The 18273-nt window shown below is 43.7% G+C and overlaps 1 protein-coding gene across 1 annotated transcript in view; it reads right to left on the reverse strand.

The window, feature by feature from the left end:
* Window positions 1-13651: 13651 nt before the first annotated feature.
* Window positions 13652-18273, reverse strand: part of slc38a6 (solute carrier family 38 member 6) — a 71986-nt gene continuing 67364 nt past the window's right edge. Inside the window, exon 17 of the transcript XR_006312720.2 lies at window positions 13652-13977. The gene's annotated coding sequence lies outside the window, so the exon portion shown is untranslated. The remainder of the gene's footprint in view (window positions 13978-18273) is intronic.

Below are 18273 nucleotides of genomic sequence, written 5' to 3' on the forward strand. Positions count from 1 at the left end.
GACTCTGCCACTCCCACAGGCAGTGCATTCCATGCCCCCACCACTCTCTGGGTAAAGAACCTACCCCTGACCTCCCCCCTATACCTTCCACCGTTCACCTTAAATTTATGTCCCCTTGTAACACTCTGTTGTACCCGGGGAAAAAGTCTCTGACTGTCTACTCTATCTATTCCCCTGATCATCTTATAAACCTCTATCAAGTCACCCCTCATCCTTCGCCATTCCAATGAGAAAAGGCCTAGCACTCTCAACCTATCCTCGTACGACCTATTCTCCATTCCAGGCAACATCCTGGTAAATTTCCTCTGCACCCTCTCCAAAGCTTCCACATCTTTCCTAAAGTGAGGTGACCAGAACTGCACACAGTACTCCAAATGTGGCCTTACCAAGGTCCTGTACAGCTGCAACATCACCTCATGACTCCTGAATTCAATCCCTCTGCTAATGAACGCTAATACACCATAGGCCTTCTTACAAGCTCTATCCACCTGAGTGGCAACTTTCAAAGAGCTATGAACATAGACCCCAAGATCCCTCTACTCCCCCAACTTACTAAGAACCCTACCGTTAACCCTGTATTCCGCATTCTTATTTGTCCTTCCAAAATGGACAACCTCACACTTGACAGGGTTGAACTCCATCTGCCACTCCTCAGCCCAGCTCTGCATCATATCTAAGTCCCTTTGCAGCCGACAACAGCCCTCCTCACTATCCACAACTCCACCAATCTTCGTATCGTCTACAAATTTACTGACCCACCCTTCAACTCCCTCTTCCAAGTCATTAATAAAAATTACAAACATCAGAGGACCCAGAACTGATCCCTGCGGAACTCCACTTGTAACTGGGCTCCATCTACCACCACTCTCTGACTTTGAACGGTTAGCCAGTTCTCTATCCAACTGGCCAAATTTCCCACTATCCCATGCCTCCTAACTTTTCGCATAAGCCTACCATGGGGAACCTTATCAATTGCCTTACTAAAATCCATGTATACTACATCCACTGCTCTACCCTCATCCACATGCTTGGTCACCTCCTCAAAGAATTCATTAAGACTTGTAAGGCAAGACCTACCCCTCACAAATCCGTGCTGGCTGTCCCTAATCAAGCAGTGTCTTTCCAGATACTCATAAATCCTATCCCTCAGTACCCTTTCCATTACTTTGCCTACCACCGAAGTAAGACTAACCGGCCTATAATTCCCGGGGTTATCCCTATTCCCTTTTTTGAACAGGGGCACAACATTCGCCACTCTCCAGTCCCCTGGTACCACCCCCGTTGACAGTGAAGACGAAAAGATCATTGCCAACGGCTCTGCAATTTCCTCTCTTGCTTCCCACATAATCCTAGGATATATCCCGTCAGGCCCGGGGGACTTGTCTATCCTCAAGTTTTTCAAAATGCCCAACACATCTTCCTTCCTAACAAGTATCTCCTCTAGCTTACCAATCCATTTCATACTCTCCTCTTCAACAATACGGTCCCTCTCATTTGTAAATACTGAAGAAAAGTACTCATTCAAGACCTCTCCTATCTCTTCCGACTCAATACACAGTCTCCCACTACTGTCCTTGATCGGACCTACCCTCGTTCTCGTCATCCTCATGTTTCTCACATATGCATAAAAGGCCTTGGTGTTATCCTTGATCCTACCCACCAAAGATTTTTCATGCCCTCTCTTAGCTCTCCTAATCCCTTTCTTCAGCTCCCTCCTGGCTATCCTGTATCCCTCCAATGCTCTGTCTGAACCTTGTTTCCTCAACCTTATGTAAGCCTCCTTCTTCCTCTTTACTAGACATTCAACTTCCTTCGTCAACCAAGGTTCCCTCACACAACCATTTCTTTCCTGCCTGGCAGGGACATACATATCAAGGACACGTTGTATCTTGAAAAAGTTCCACATTTCCACGACATCCTTCCCTGATAGCCTATGCTCCCAACTTATGCTCCTCAGATCCTGTCTTGCACCATCGTATTTACCCTTCCTCCAATTGTAAAACCTACCCTGTTGCACGCACCTATCTCTCTCCATAACCAAGGTGAAAGTCACAGAATTGTGGTCACCATCACCAAAATGCTCACCCACTAACAAACCCATCACTTGTCCCGGTTCATTACCAAGTACCAAATCCAATATGGCCTCCCCTCTGGTCGGACAATCTACATACTGGGTTAGAAAAGCTTCCTGGACACACTGCACAAACACCGTCCCGTCCAATCTACTTGATCTAAAGAGTTTCCAATCAATATTTGGGAAGTTGAAATTGCCCATGACTACTACCCTGTGGCTTCTGCATCTTTCCAAAATCTGTTTCCCAATCTGTTTCTCCATATCTCTGCTGCTATTGGGGGGCCTATAGTAAACACCCAACAAGGTGACTGCTCCTTTCCTATTTCTGACTTCAGCCCATTCTACCTCCAAAGGCAGATCTCCCTTGAAATGCCTTTCTGCAGCCATTATACCATTTCTAATTAGCAACGCCACACCCCATCCTTTTTTACCACCCTCCCTAATCTTACTGAAACATCTGTAACCAGGAACCTCCAACAACCATTCCTGTCCCTCTTCTATCAACGTTTCCGTGATGGCCACAATATCGTAGTCCCAAGTACCGATCCACGCCTCAAGTTCACCCACCTTATTTCTGATACTCCTTGCGTTGAAGTATACACACTTGAACCCATCTCTGTGTCTGCAAGTATTCCCTGTCAGTGCTAACTTTTCCATAGCCTCCCTACATTCTTGGACATCCTGAAAAACAGCTAACCTACTTGCTGGACTACAAGTCCGGATTCCATCCCCCTGCCAAATTAGTTTAACCCCCCCCCCCCCCCCCCCCGAAGAGTGCTAGCAAACCTACCTCCCAGGATATTTTTTAGATTAGATTAGATTACTTACAGTGTGGAAACAGGCACTTTGGCCCAATAAGTCCACACCGACCCGCCGAAGCGCACCCACCCAGACCCATTCCCCTACATTTACCCCTGCACCTAACACTACAGGCAATTTAGCGTGGCCAATTCTCCTGACCTGCACATTTTTGGAGCGTGGGAGGAAACCGGAGCACCCGGAGGAAACCCACGCAGACACGGGGAGAATGTGCAAACTGCACACAGTCGGTCGCCTGAGGCGGGAATTGAACCCGGGTCTCTGGCGCTGTGAGGCAGCAGTGCTAACCACTGTGCCACCGTGCCGCCCACTAATTAGCAACGCCACACCCCCTCCTTTTTTACCACCCTCCCTAATCTGGTTCAGGTGCAACCCGTCCTGCTTGTACAGGTCCCACCTTCCCCAGAATGCAGTCCAATTGTCCAAATACCTGAAACCCTCCTTCCTACACCATCCTTGCAGCCACGTGTTCAACTGCATTCTCTCCCTAATTCTTTCCTCACTGTCACGTGGCACCAGCAACAACCCAGAGATGACGACTCTGTCCGTCCTAGCTTTTAGCTTCCAGCCTAACTCCCTGAGCTCCTGAATGACCTCCCCACTCCTCTTCCTACCAATGTGCACCACGACTTCTGGCTGCACACCCTCCCCCTTAAGGATTCTGAAGACACGGTCCGAGACGTCTCAGACCCTGGCACCTGGGAGGCAACAAACCAACCGAGAGTCTCGCCCATGTCCACAGAACCGTCTGTCCCTCTAACTATAGAGTCTCCTATAACTAGCGCTCTCCTCCTCTCCCCCTTTCCCTTCTGAGCCTCAGAGCCGGAGCTCGTGCCAGAGACCCGGTCACTGTAGCTTACCCCTGGTAGGCCCCCCCCCCCCCCAAACGTATCCAAAGTGGTATACTTATTGTTGAGGGGAACGACCACAGGGGATCCCTGCACTGCCTGCTTCCTCCCCTTCCCACCTCTAACTGTTAACCCAGCTACCTCTGTTCTCTGGCGTAACTATGTCCCTGTAGCTTCTATCTATCACCCTCTCAGCCTCTCGAATAATTCTCAGTTCATCCAACTCCAGAGTCTGCAGATATGTAGACTGGTTAAGCAAGTGGGCAAAAAAGTTGGCAGATGGAATATAATATGGGAAAATGTGAGGTTATGAACTTTGGCAGGAAGAACAGAAGAGCTGACTATTATTTAAATGGAGAAAGACTGCAGAAAACTACAGAGTAGAGGGATTTGGGCATCCTCGTCCACGAATTGCAAAAAGCTAGCATCCAAGTTAAGCGGGTAATAGCAAAAAGAAATGTTGACATTTATTTCAAAGAGAATGCAGTATATAACTTGGGAGGTTTTGCAAAAACTATACAAGGCACTAAGAATAGTATGAGGAGAAAGTGAGGTCTGCAGATGCTGGAGATCAGAGCTGGAAATGTGTTGCTGGAAAAGCGCAGCAGGTCAGGCAGCATCCAGGGAACAGGAGAATCGACGTTTCGGGCATAAGCCCTTCCTGAAGAAGGGCTTATGCCCGAAACGTCGATTCTCCTGTTACCTGGATGCTGCCTGACCTGCTGCGCTTTTCCAGCAACACATTTCCAACTAAGAATAGTATGAACAATTTTGGGGCTCTTATCGAAGGAAAGATATACTGGCATTGGAGGCAGTCCAGAGAAGGTTCACTAGCGTGATATCTGGTATGGAAGGGCTGTCTTACAAGGAGAGGTTGACTAGGTTGGACTTGTACTCCTTGAATTTCGAAGTATGAGTAGTGGCCTTCTTGAAACATACTTAGGGGACCTGACAGGACACATGCAGCAAACTTCTTTCCCCTCTTTAAGATTCTAGGACTAGAGGACAGAATCTCAGAGTAAGAGGTTGCACATTTAAGACAGAGATGAAAAGTAATTTCTTCCCTGAGAGGTTAATTAGTCTGTGGAATTCTTTATTGCAGAGGGTTGTTGAGGTTGGATCAAGTGTGTTCAAGGCTGAGATAGGCAGATTTTTGACTCATAAGGAAATCAAGGATTATTGAAGAAAGCCATGGAAGTGGAGATCAGGGTTATCAGAAAAGCCATGATCCCATTGGCTGGTAGAGCAGACTCGATGGGCTGAATGACCTACTTCTGCTTCTACATCTTCTGGTTTTATTGCACAACTGTTGACTCCAATTAATTGGATCAATGTTATTACTTACACAGCAGGAAATACAGAAAACATTGTTGGTGACAATTTTTCTCCTCTCCCATGTGGTTCAGAATTATAGAAATAAGTGCAAATGCAAGCATGCTGGGCTGATTCTCTGTAATCCCCTCACCCAAACAAAAACACTGGGAAATAAATGCCTTCTTGGTTGAGTTAGTAGCATTTCACTGGATTTGGCTCTACTATCAAAACTGTACTTTTATACACAGGAGAAGACTCAAACAAGTCTGTCTCTTTTACAGCAGGCAATGCCACTTTCACATGATTTTCCTGTTGTGGTGATTGTAATGAGGTCAGCCAGCTGGGCCTCATAGAATATGAGTTCCCTGATTGGGGCTGTTAATCTGGTCCAATCACAGACTCCTGGCTGACAGATATAAATAGGAGTGTTAGATTCGTACACCTTGAGTCTCTCACTGTGTCTCTCACCTGCACACACACACATGGGTGCTGGAAAAAAATAAATAAACAGGAGTGTTGCTCCTGGGCCTGTCCAAACTGGCCATAAACAGGTCCAGGCAGCGGGCTGTGGAGGGGGTCGTTAGGGCCCACTGCCTGCCCCTCTTCCGCGGTTATGTTAGGGCCCGGGTGTCCTTGGAGAAGGAGCACGCGGCTTCCACCAACACCCTGGAGTTGTTCAGGGAGAGGTGAATGCCGCAGGGAGTGGAGTGCATTATTTCCCCCTCCAACTCTATTTTGATTTAACCTCTGCCCTCTCCTTCACTGTTTGATCACACAGCATTGCCCTTTGATGTGAAGGGCACTGCTTGTCACTGGCCACTCAGGTGTTTCCTTTCTTCCTGGTGGTGGAAATTTGAATAAAGTTTTGTGCACCTTGTGTCTTTCACTGTGTCTCACACCTGCACACACACACCATGGGTGTTGGGGAAAAAAATAAGCACTACCGCAGTAAAAAAATAAAAAAAACAGGAGTGTTCCAACGCTATTTTGATTTAATCCCTGCCTCCCCTTCACTGTTTGATCATGCAGCATTGCCCTTTGATGTGAGGGGCACTGCTTGTCACTGGCCACTTGGGGTGTTCTCTTTTTTACCTGGTGGTGGAAATTAAATAAAGATTTGTACAGTTTGTGTCTTTCACTGTGTGTCACACTGCACACACACAACATGGGTGCTGGGGAAAAAATAAGAACTACCGCAGTTAGATATCCTAACCTAATAGAGTCCCATTTACCAGCACTTGGCCCATATCCCTCTAAACTCTTCCAATTCATACACCCATCCAGATATCTTTTAAATATTGTAATCGTGCCAGCCTCCAAACCTTCCCGTGGCAGTTCATTCCATACACGCACCACCCTTTGCATGAAAACGCTGCTCCTTAGTTCTCTTTTAAATTTTTCCCCTCTCATACTAAAGCCATGCCTTCCAGTTTTGGATTGCCCCAACCCAGGGAAAAGACCTCGTCTATTTAATCTATCCATGCCCTTCATGATTTTATAAATCCGTATAAAGTCACCCCTCATTCTCCAATTATCCAGGGAAAACAGCCTCAGTCTATTCAGTTTCTTCTTATAGCTCAAACCCTCCAAAGCAGGCAACATCCTTGTAAATCGTTTCTGAACTCTTTCAGGTTTCACAACATCCTTCCAATTGGAGGGAGACCAGAATTGCACACAATATTCCAATAGTGGCCTATCCAAAGTCCTGTACAGTTGCAACATGACCTCCCAACTCTTATATTCAGTGCTCTGACCAATAAAGGAAAGCATACTAAATACCTTCTTCACTATTCTATCTACCTGCAATCCAAGGTCTCTCTGTTCAGCAACATTCCCCAGAACCTTACCATTAAGTAGATGAGTCCTGTCCTGACTTGCCTTTCAAAAATGCAGCACATCACATTTATCTAAATTAAACTCCATCTGCCAGTCCACAGCCCATTGGCGATTCTGATCAAGATCCCATTTTACTCTGAGATAACCTTCTTTGCAGTCCACTACACCTCCAACTTTGGTGTTATCTGCAAACTTACTAACTATACCTCCTATGTTCACATTCAAATAATTTATATAAATGACGAAAAGCAGTGGATCCAGCACCAATCCTTGCGGCACACGACTGGTCACAGACCTCCAGTCTGAAGAGTAACCCTCCACCACCACCCTCTGTCTTCTACCTTCGAGCCAGTTCTGTATCCAAATAGCTAATTCTCCCTGTCATTCCATGTGATCTAACCTTGTTAGCCAGTCTACCATGAGGAGCTTTATCAAACGCCTTATTGAAGTCCATATTGATCACATCTATTGCTCTGCCCTCATGAATCCTCTTTGTTACTTCTTCAAAACACTCAATCAAGTTAGTGAGATATGAGTTCCCATGCACAAACCCATGTTAACCATCCCTAATTAGTCCTTGCCTTTCCAAATACATATAAATCCTGTCCCTCAGGATTCCCTCCAACATTTGTCACCACCAATGTCAGGCTCACTAGTCTACAGTTCCCTGGCTTTTCCTTACCACCTTTCTTAAACAGTGGCACCACGTTAGCCAACCTCCAGTCATCCGGTACCTCACCTGTGACTACTGATGAGATTAGATTACTTACAGTGTGGAATTAGGCCCTTTGGCCCAACAAGTCCACACCGACCTTCAGAAGAGCAACCCATCCAGACCCATTCCTCTACATTTACCCCTTCACCTAACACTACGGACAATTTAGCATGGCCAATTCACCTAACCTGCACATTTTTGGACTGTGGAAGGAAACCGGTGCACCCAGAGTAAACCCACGCAGACACTGGGAGAATGTGCAAACTCCACACAGTCACCTGAGGCGGGAATTGAACCCGGGTCTCTGGTGCTGTGAGGCAGCAGTGCTAACCACTGTGCCACTGTGCCGCCCACTGATCCTCCTCGGTAAGAGACCCAGCAATAACTTCCTAGCTTCCCATAGAGTTTGAGTGTACACATGATCAGGTCCTGGGGATTTATCTACTTTTATGCGTTTTAAGACATCCAGCACCTCCTCTCTAATTTGGAAATTTTTCATGATGTCACCATCGATATCCCCACACTCTATGTCTTCACGTCCTTCTCCACAGTAAACATTGATGCAAAATACTCGTTTAATATCTCCCCCATCTCCTGTGGTTCCTCACATAGGCTGCCTTGTTGATCTTTGAGGGGCCCTGTTTTCTCCCTAGTTACCCTTTTGTCCTTACTTTATTTGTAGAATCCCTTTGGATTCTCCTTAATCCTATTTGCCAAAGCTACCGCATGTCCCCTTTTTGCCCTCTTGATTTCCCTCTTATGTATACTCCTGCTGCCTTTATACTTTTCGAAGGATTAAAACTGTACTTCTAAACAACTTCTAAAACAACATTTTCCAAACTGACAACCCTGCCTTTGTGCAACCAAAACAGTTTCTGAAGCTAATACCCCAAAATGTTTTTCTCTCTCCACATTTTCAAAATAAGTTTCCTAATTAGTGTCCACACCATATCCTATTTGCCACATTCCAATGCATACAGAAACCAATTTAAATTCCCATCATTTCAAACCAATTTGAATAAATTCATGCTGGACTTCACATTATGTCAATATTGTGTTCTTAACTTGCACAACCGTAAGAAAGATAATTTATTTATTAAATTGATCAAATGAGATTTCCATCCTCAAAACACTTGTGGAATCTTTAGCAACCTCATCAAACAATTTTTTAATATGGAAGATGGAACTGAAACAACTGACCAAAATAATTATGAATTTGGAAATCAGTTATTCACAAGAAGATTCAAAGTTCCAAAACAATGCAACAGCATATAAAATAGTAATTGCTGCTCCTGGAATTGAAAGAAATCACCTCTAACACCTAAAATACCTCAAAAAAGGAGTAGCTGTTACAGCCACAATTTTTTCCCGTTCTCCATCATTCTTTCTTGATTATATGTTTTATTGAGATATGTCTCCTGATTCAACTTAAAATATAAGCCATAAGTATTAATTTAACCTGGAGCAATGTTTTGTTGAGGAATAAGACAGTGCTATTTTCTGGGTCTGTAGACTGAAAGAAGCAAAAATGGCTTTTAGTAGAGTGATATGCTCTTCTTGTCGGATATGGGACATTTGGGAGAGTTTACAAGTTACTGACGATGATATCTGCAATAAATGCCGCTGGTTGCGAATCCTATCAGATCGAATGGATTGGTTGGAGAGACAGTTAGAGACAATAAAGAATTTACAAGAGCAATGGTATGTGATGGATGGCAGTTATAGGAAGGGGGAAAAGTCACACATAGAGTCACATACTGGCAGGGAGATTTGCTAAAGCTGTTTGGGAGTATTTAAACTAGTAAGGTGGCGGTGTGTGACCCAGGGAAGTAGTGAGGAAAGACACCGGTGCAGTTGAGAACAAAGGCAAGTCGAACAGTCAGGGCAAGCAGGGACAAAGCAGAGAACAAGGTAGGACTGATAAATTAAACTGCATTTATTTCAATGCAAGAGGCCTAACAGGGAATGCAAATGAACGCAGGGCATGGTTAGAAACATGGGACTGGGCTATCATAGCAATTACAGAAACATGGCTCAAGGATAGACAGAACTGGCAGCGTAATATTCCACGATACAAATGTTACAGGAAGGACAGAAAGGGAGGCAAGAGAGGAGGGGGAGTGGTGTTTTTGATAAGGGATAGCATTGATGAGGGAGGATATTCCTGGAAAAACATCCAGGGAAGTTATTTGGGTGGAACTGAGAAATAAGAAAGGGATGATCACCTTATTAGGATTGTATTATAGATCCCCTAATAGTCAGAGGGAAATTGAGAAACTAATTTGCAAGGCGATCTCCGTTTTCTGTAAGAATAATACGGTGGTTATGGTAGGGGATTTTAACTTTTCAAACATAGACTGGGACTGCCATAGTGTTAAGGGTTTAGATGGAGAGAAACTTGTTAAGTGTGTACAAGACAATTTTCTGATTCAGTATGTGGATGTACCTACTCGAGAAGGTGCAAAACCTGACCTACTCTTGGGAAATAAGGCAGGGCAGTGTGACTGAGGTGTCAGTGGGGGAGCACTTTGAGGCCAGAGACCATAATTCTATTTGTTTTAAAAGAGTGATGGAAAAGAATAGACCAGATCTAAAAGTTGAAGCTCTAAATTGAAGAAAGGCCAACTTTGACGGTATTAGGCAAGAACTTTCAAAAGTTGATTGGGACAGATTTTTGCAGGTAAATGGACGGCTGGAAAATGGGAAGCCTTCAGATATAAGATAGCGAGAATCCAGAGAAAGTATATTCCTGTTAGGGTGAAAGGAAAGGCTGGTAGGTATAGGGAATGCTGGATGACTACAGACATTGAGGATTTGGTTTAAGAAAAAGAAGGAAGTATATGTAAGTTTTTTTTAGATTAGATTAGATTACAGTGTGGAAACAGGCCCTTCGGCCCAACAAGTCCACACTGACCCGCCGAAGCGCAACCCACCCATACCCCTACATTTACCCCTTACCTAACACTACGGGCAATTTAGCATGGCCAATTCACCTTACCTGCACATCTTTGGACTGTGGGAGGAAACCAGAGCACCCGGAGGAAACCCACGCAGACACGGGGAGAATGTGCAACAGTCAGTCGCCTGAGGTGGGAATTGAACCCGGGTCTCAGGCGCTGTGAGGCAGCAGTGCTAACCACTGTGCCACCGTGCCGCCCACTCCCTATAGATCGAGTGAATCCTTAGAAGAGTATAAAGGCAGTAGGAGTATACTTAAGAGGGAAATCAGGAGGGCAAAAAGGGGACATGAGATAACTTTGGCAAATAGAATTAAGGAGAATCCAAAGGGCTTTTACAAATACATTAAGGACAAAAGCGTAACTAGGGAGAGAATAGGGCCCCTCAAAGGTCAGCAAGGCTGCCTTTGTGTGAGGCGGCAGGAGACAGGGGAGATATTAAACAAGTACTTTTCATCAGTATTTACTGTGGAAAAGGGAGATACAGAATGTAGGCAAATAGATGGTAACATCTTGAAAAATGTCCAAATTACACAGGAGGAAGTGCTGGATGTCTTGAAATGCATAAGAGTAGATAAATACCCAGGACCTAATCAGGTGTACTCTCGAACTCAGTGGGAAGCTAGGGAAGTGATTGCTGTGCCCCTTGCTGAGATATTTGTATCATCAATAGTCACAGGTGAGGTGCTGGAAGACTGGAGGTTGGCTAACGTGGTGCCACTGTTTAAGAAGGGTGGTAAGGACAAGCCAGGGAACTATAGACCAGTGAGTCTGACATCGGTGGTGGGCAATTTGTTGGAGAGAATCCTGAGGGACAGGATGTACATGTATTTGGAAAGGCAAGGACTGATTAGGGATAGTCAACATGGCTTTGTGGTTGGGAAATCATGTCTCACAACCTTGAGTTTTTTGAAGATGTAACAAAGAGGATTGATGAGGGCAGAACAATAGATGTGATCTATGTGGACTTCATTAAGGCGTTAGACAAGGTTCCACGTGGGAGACTGGTTAGCAAGGTTAGATCTCATGGAATACAGGGAGAACTAGACATTAGGATACAGAACTGGCTCAAAGGTAGAAGACAGAGGGTGGTGGTGGAGGGTTGTTTTTCAGACTGGAGGCCTGTGACCAGTGGAGTGCCACAAGGATTGGTGCTGGGTCCACTACTTTCTTTCATTTATATAAACGATTTGGAGGTGAGCTTAAGAGGTTTAGTTAAGTTTGCTGATGACACCAATATTGGAGGTATAGTGGACAGCAAAGAAGGTTACCTCAGATTACAACAGGATCTTGATCAGATGGGCCAATGGGCTGAGAAGTGGCAGATGGAGTTTAATTCAGATAAATGTGAGGTGCTGCATTTTGGGAAAGCAAATCTTAGCAGGACTTATACACTTAACGGTCAGGTCCGAGGGAGTGTTGCTGAACAAAAAGACCTTGGAGTTCAGGTTCATAGCTCCTTGAAAGTGGAGTCACAGGTAGATAGGATAGTGATGAAAGTGATTGGTATGCTTTCCTTTATTGGTCAGAGTATTGAGTACAGAAGTTGGGAGGTCATGTTGCAGATTGGTTAGGCCACTGTTGGAATATTGCTCACAATTCTGGTCTCCTTCCTATCAGAAAGATATGTGAAATTTGACAGGGTTCAGAAAAGATTTACAAGGTTGTTGCCAGAGTTGGAGAATTTGAGCTATAGGGAATACACTGGGGCTGTTTTCCCTGGAGTGTTGGAGACTGAGGGGTGACCTTATAGAGGTTTACAAAATCATGAGAGGCATGGATAGGATAAATAGACAAAGTCTTTTCCCTGGGGTGGGCGGGTCCAGAACTAAAGGACATAGATTTATGGTGAGAGGTGTAAGATATAAGAGACCTAAGGGGCATCCTTTTCACGCAGAGGGTGGTGTGCGGAATGCGCACCAGAGGAAGTGGTGGAGGTTGGTACGATTGCAACATTTAAAAGGCATTTGGATGGGTATATGAATAGGAAGGGTTGGAGGGATATGGGCCGGGTTCTGCCAGGTGAGATTAGATTGGGTTGGGATATCTGGTCAACATGGACGGGTTGGACTGAATGTTCGGTTTCCGTGCTCTGCATCTCTATGAGTCTATATCATAATGTATGCATACCAAGTATGATTACATCCAAACACACATACAGATCTCTCTCTTGGGCAGATGATGAACACCTTTGATGACTTTCTTCCCTTCACAAAGCTTTGGGCCATGAAGTGACTAAACAGTCCAATGCTGGATCTGCACAATCTGCCACAGGTTGGGAAATGGTGTTTGAACAGGGTGGGTGTTTTGTCTCATACACAAGCACACAGAGGCAAACAAAATACAAATAATTCAAACTAAATGGGGCTTGAAATCATTGAAACTAAAAGTAAGCAAATATGCTTGGCTTTTGGAAAGTTTGATATTAATTGGACATCCTTAATTGGAAGCAATTCAGTCTCAGTCTGTCCTAATGTCCGCCTTCACTGTCCATAAGGATGAACTTTAATTTGCCCATGTGCTGCCTAAACTGGGATTATAAACTGTTGACAATAAAAACAGCAGACTCACTCTCTGCTACATCAGAAATCAATTCCCTCTTCAAATATTTTGACTTATAAGATGTAAAGGATAGCAAAGAGCTGAGTTCCAAACTCAACTAATATTTTCTGAAGAGAAGAATGTCTAATTGCAAATTTCGGTCGAGTTAAACCAGTGTTGAAAGTGGGGGCGGAGTTGAGCATATGTGGCCTTTCTGTTATGTGCCACATTATGTTAAAAGGATCAATCTGAGATTCTCTAGAGGTGCCAACATGTCAGAATTGTTATTTGCCAGCAGAGACAGCGCATGAAAAGTAGTTCAGTATATTTTCTAACTGAATTCCACAGATCATTTTCCACTTCCAAAATGCAATGATACATTATTCTATGCTGCTTTTTATAATACTGTGGCAAGGCTAATTTCTGTAACAAGCTGACCTCTTGGTTTCACCACAAGCTCCTTGGGATATTTTGCAATGTTAAAGGTGCTATACAAAGTACAAACTGTTGCTGTCACAAAGCAACAGCTGTGTTGCATTTTTGGATTTATTCGAACCCATAACTTCATGTGTTTAACAATTCCAAAAGCAATTTTGACATCAAATGTGAATGTCTTCCAACGTGTTATTCTAGTTAAAATGTTCCATGAAACAGCTTACAGTTTTAATCATATTTATACAAAATCTCATTTAATAATGCAACCTCTATCACAGCAATTTTCATTTTTTTCATAGGTGGGTGGTGGGTGATCCTCTGCAAATATTCACAGACGGTGCTGGGGCCTCCTGCAAATATTGGCATACTCCTGGGAACTCCTGCAAACACTGGCGTACTTCTATGGAGCTCTGTCCAAACTTCGAAAGATGTTGTCAGCTAGCCAAAGAAAATTAGTGCCATCAGCTGCTCTCCAGCAGAAATAATGTTTTAGTCAATTAGAAGTACAGAAAAATTAAAACATTTTACAAAAGGAAAAGAATCTGATAACTTTGCAATTCTCCAGAATTTACTTATAAACTTCCTAAGATCTACAAAAACCTTGTTTCACTTTTGACACTATAGTCAAACACACCTCCTTTCACCTGATCTGGTATTATTATATTGTTTTTTATAATGTTAAAAAATTGGGATATTGTGATGTTGAACAAACTAACAGACATTTATTACAACTAAACATTATATATGAACGTCACATTCCATGCACACATAAGTGCCTGGGCTAACACTAAGCTAATAGTTTAATAAAACAGCATGCTTCCATTGCAGTGTCAGGCTTCAAATAACCCAAGGTAAGATGGAGTAGGAGATCTTTATGCACTCAGGTTACATGCTATTATGTACTGATAATATCGTGAGAATGTCTCTTAAAGATGAATTAAAGTACTGGCCGTGAGACCAAACTCAACAAGTAGTATTTGTTCATTACGTAAATCTTTATAAAGCTACAGTCAGAGTTCAAGGATATAAGTTGATCCAACAAACTTGGTATTAATTTAATCTTATAAAGTGTCTATAGAAAAGTTTATCTTATCATAATTGTAAATGGATCTGAACTGGATAATAAACCTGACAACTAAATAAGCAAATTAGAGAGGCTATTCCACAGGCTCTCTGTGTATGTTCAGAACACAACATATGTTCTCCATTTGACACTCGTGCTTTGATGTTAGGTTAGAACAGGGATTTTTTAAATGGAGTTCATAACTCTGATAATGAACATCAGATGAAGGGCCTTCGCCCGAAATGTCGATTTCACTGCTCCTTGGATGCTGCCTGAACTGCTGTGCTCTTCCAGCACCACTAATCCAGAATCTGGTTTCCAGCATCTGCAGTCATTGTTTTTACCTACCTAATAAACATCCACAGTACAATTTCACCTCGAGCCAGCTTTCTACATGCATCCGTATCACTATAACCAACTCTATGTTTAACATCAGCTGGATTTCAATACTGGAAGTGAAGGAACAAAATACTTTGCATGTATCATTCAAGAGGTAGCCAGTGAATGATAAAGCGATGAATTATTAATGGGTTTGCATTCACATATCATTGAGATGATCTAAAACCAGACTGGGAGTGTAGTAAACACATAAGCAATTTTGTTAGAGCATTGCTCATGGTCAGTAATTGACTTTATTGAGAGTAAGGTTGTATAAACTGGTATGATCATGGATTTAGTTGCAATGGGGCAGCCATGCGTATAATATTAGTGTAATGGGGGGGTCTCTTAGAAAGAAGTACTTTTTGGGAGAGTCAAAGAGCGTGAGAGATCTGAGAGGGACTGGGTCTGTGGAATGGGAATAGTTTTGAGTTGGCATTCTGGAAACACTGAGACAGGTCCTGAAATTTGTGTTCACTGGAAGAGGCAAAGGGGTGGAAAGTGGAAGCTGCTATATTATCATTTTAAGCAGTCTTACATAAAAATGTAGGGAGTAAATCTGAAACATGAGCAGTATGTCAAGAAAAGATAACAAACAGATACTTTGGATTCTCTGGAGGAAGATGGCTGAAAAAAACACATTTTGCATAATAGCTTTAATGTTGTAAAATGTCCCAATGCAATTACAGGATCATTAGCAAACAAAATTTGACACATAACTACATCAGGAAATATGTTGAAGAGGTAGGTTTTCAGAAGCCTTTTTATGAAAGGCTCAATACTCATTTAATATTATAATTTTGCTCAATATTCTTATATTTGAAATTTGTCTCAACATTTAAATAAATTTTATCTTGAACTAATTTTCCTTAAAGTCGAGTTTATACGTTTCAACATTGCCATGGTAATTGGGAATCCTGATGAGGTGAATTGTATTTCAGATCAGTAAATTAATGATGAGTAATAGATACATTCATTTGATATGTAATCCCAATACTCATTCCCTTGCCTAATGTAATTGTTTCATGTATTTGTTTGCAAAATGTGAAAAGTTTATTTTTCATTGTTGAGGGTTTTACTTTTTTGATTACTGGATAGTGAAATGAGACACTGCACATGTAAAATACACTTAGAGTCATAGAGATATATAGCAGGAAAACAGACCCTTTCATCCAACTTGTCCATGCTGACCAGATATCCTAAATAAATCTAGTCCCATTTGACAGCATTTGGCCCATATCTCTCTAACTTCTTCCTATTCGTATATCCATCCAGATGTCTTTTAAATGTTGCTTCCTCTATAAGTTCATTCCATATACACACTACCCTTGGGTCTCTTTTGAATCTTGCCCCTCTCACCAACTATGCAGTCTAGTTTTGGATTCCCCCAACCTGGGGAAATGTCCACGGCTATTTACCCTATCCATGCCCCTCATGATTTTAGAAACTTCTATAAGATCACCCCTCAGCCTCCAACAGTCCAGGGAAAAGAGCCTCAGCCTATTCAACATCTCGCTCTAGCTCAAATCCTCCTACTTGGCAACTTCCTTGTAAATCTTTTCTGAACCCTTTCAAGTTTCACAACATCCTTCCCATAACAGGGGAGACCAGATGCATGCAGTATTCCAATAGTGGCCTAACCTATACAGTTGCAACATAATCTCCCAACTCCTATACTCAATGCACTGACCAATAAAGGCCTTCTTCATTATTCTATCTACCTGCAGCTCCATTTTCAAGAAACTATGGACCTGCACTCCAAGGTCTCTTTGTTCAGCAACTCTCCCCAGGATCTTATAATTGAGTGTACAATGCTTATGCCTGAAACATCGATGCTCCTGCTCCTTGGTGCTTTGCCAGCACCACACTCTTTGATCTCCAGTATCTGCAGTCCTCACTTTCTCTTAGTGTACAAGTCCTGCCCTGATTAGCCTTTCGAAAATGCAGCACATCACATTTATCTAAATTAAACTCCATCTGGCACTCTTCAGTACATTAGCCCATCTGATCAAGGTCCCATTGTACTCTGAGGTAACCTCCTTTGCAGTCCAATACACCTCCAACTTTACTAACCATACCTCCTATGTTCACATCCAAATCATTTATATAAATAACTAAAAGCAGTGGACCCAGCACCCATCCTTGTGGCACATCACTGGTCACATTGCTCCAACCTGAAAAGCAAGCCTCCATCACTACGCTCTGTCTTCTACCTTCAAGCCAGTTTTGTATCCACATAGCTAGTTCTCCCACTGTCCAAAGATGTGCAGGTTTGGTGGATTGACTACACTGAATTGCCCACAATATCCAGGGATGCGTCAGTTAGGTTGAGTTTGGGTGGGATTCTCTTTGGAGATTTGGTGTGGACTTGTTGGGTCGAATGAAGGCCCTCCCCGAAAGATCGATTCTCCTGCTCCTCGGATGCTGTCTGACCTGCTGTGCTTTTCCAGCACCCCACTCTCGACTCTGATCTCCAGCATCTGCAGTCCTCACTATCTCCTTGTTGGAAATGTGTTGCTGGAAAAGCGCAGCAGGTCAGGCAACATCCAAGGAGCAGGAAAATCGACGTTTCGGGCATGAGCCCTTCTTCAGGAATGAGGAAAGTGTGTCCAACAGGCTAAGATAAAAGGTAGGGAGGAGGAAAGTTGGAAATGCGATAGGTGGAAGGAGGTCAAGGTGAGGGTGATAGGCCGGAGTGGGGATAGGGGTGGAGAGGTCAGGAAGAAGATTGCAGGTTAGGAAGACGGTGCTGAGTTCGAGGGATTTGACTGAGACAAGGTGGGGGGAGGGGAAATGAGGAAACTGGAGAAATCTGAGTTCATCCCTTGTGGTTGGAGGGTTCATAGGCGGAAGATGAGACACTCTTCCTCCAACCGTCGTGTTGCTATGGTCTGGCGATGGAGGAGTCCAAGGACCTGCATGTCCTTGGTGGAGTGGGAGGGGGAGTTGAAGTGTTGAGCCATGGGGTGGTTGGGTTGGTTGGTCCGGGTGTCCCACATTTCAGAGAACACCTCTGGGACACCCGGTCCAACCAACCCAACCACCCCATGGCTCAACACTTCAACTCCCCCTCCCACTCCACCAAGGACATGCAGGTCCTTGGACTCCTCCATCGCCAGACCATAGCAACACGACGGTTGGAGGAAGAATGCCTCATCTTCCGCCTAGGAACCCTCCAACCACAAGGGATGAACTCAGATTTCTCCAGTTTCCTCATTTCCCATCCTCCCACCTTGTCTCAGTCAAATCCCTCGAACTCAGCACCGCCTTCCTAACCTGCAATCTTCTTCGTG

The sequence above is a fragment of the Chiloscyllium plagiosum genome, unplaced genomic scaffold (assembly GCF_037043375.1).
Source record: "Chiloscyllium plagiosum isolate Xiang-an unplaced genomic scaffold, Cpla_swu_hap1 HiC_scaffold_8, whole genome shotgun sequence".
NCBI lineage: Eukaryota > Metazoa > Chordata > Chondrichthyes > Orectolobiformes > Hemiscylliidae > Chiloscyllium > Chiloscyllium plagiosum.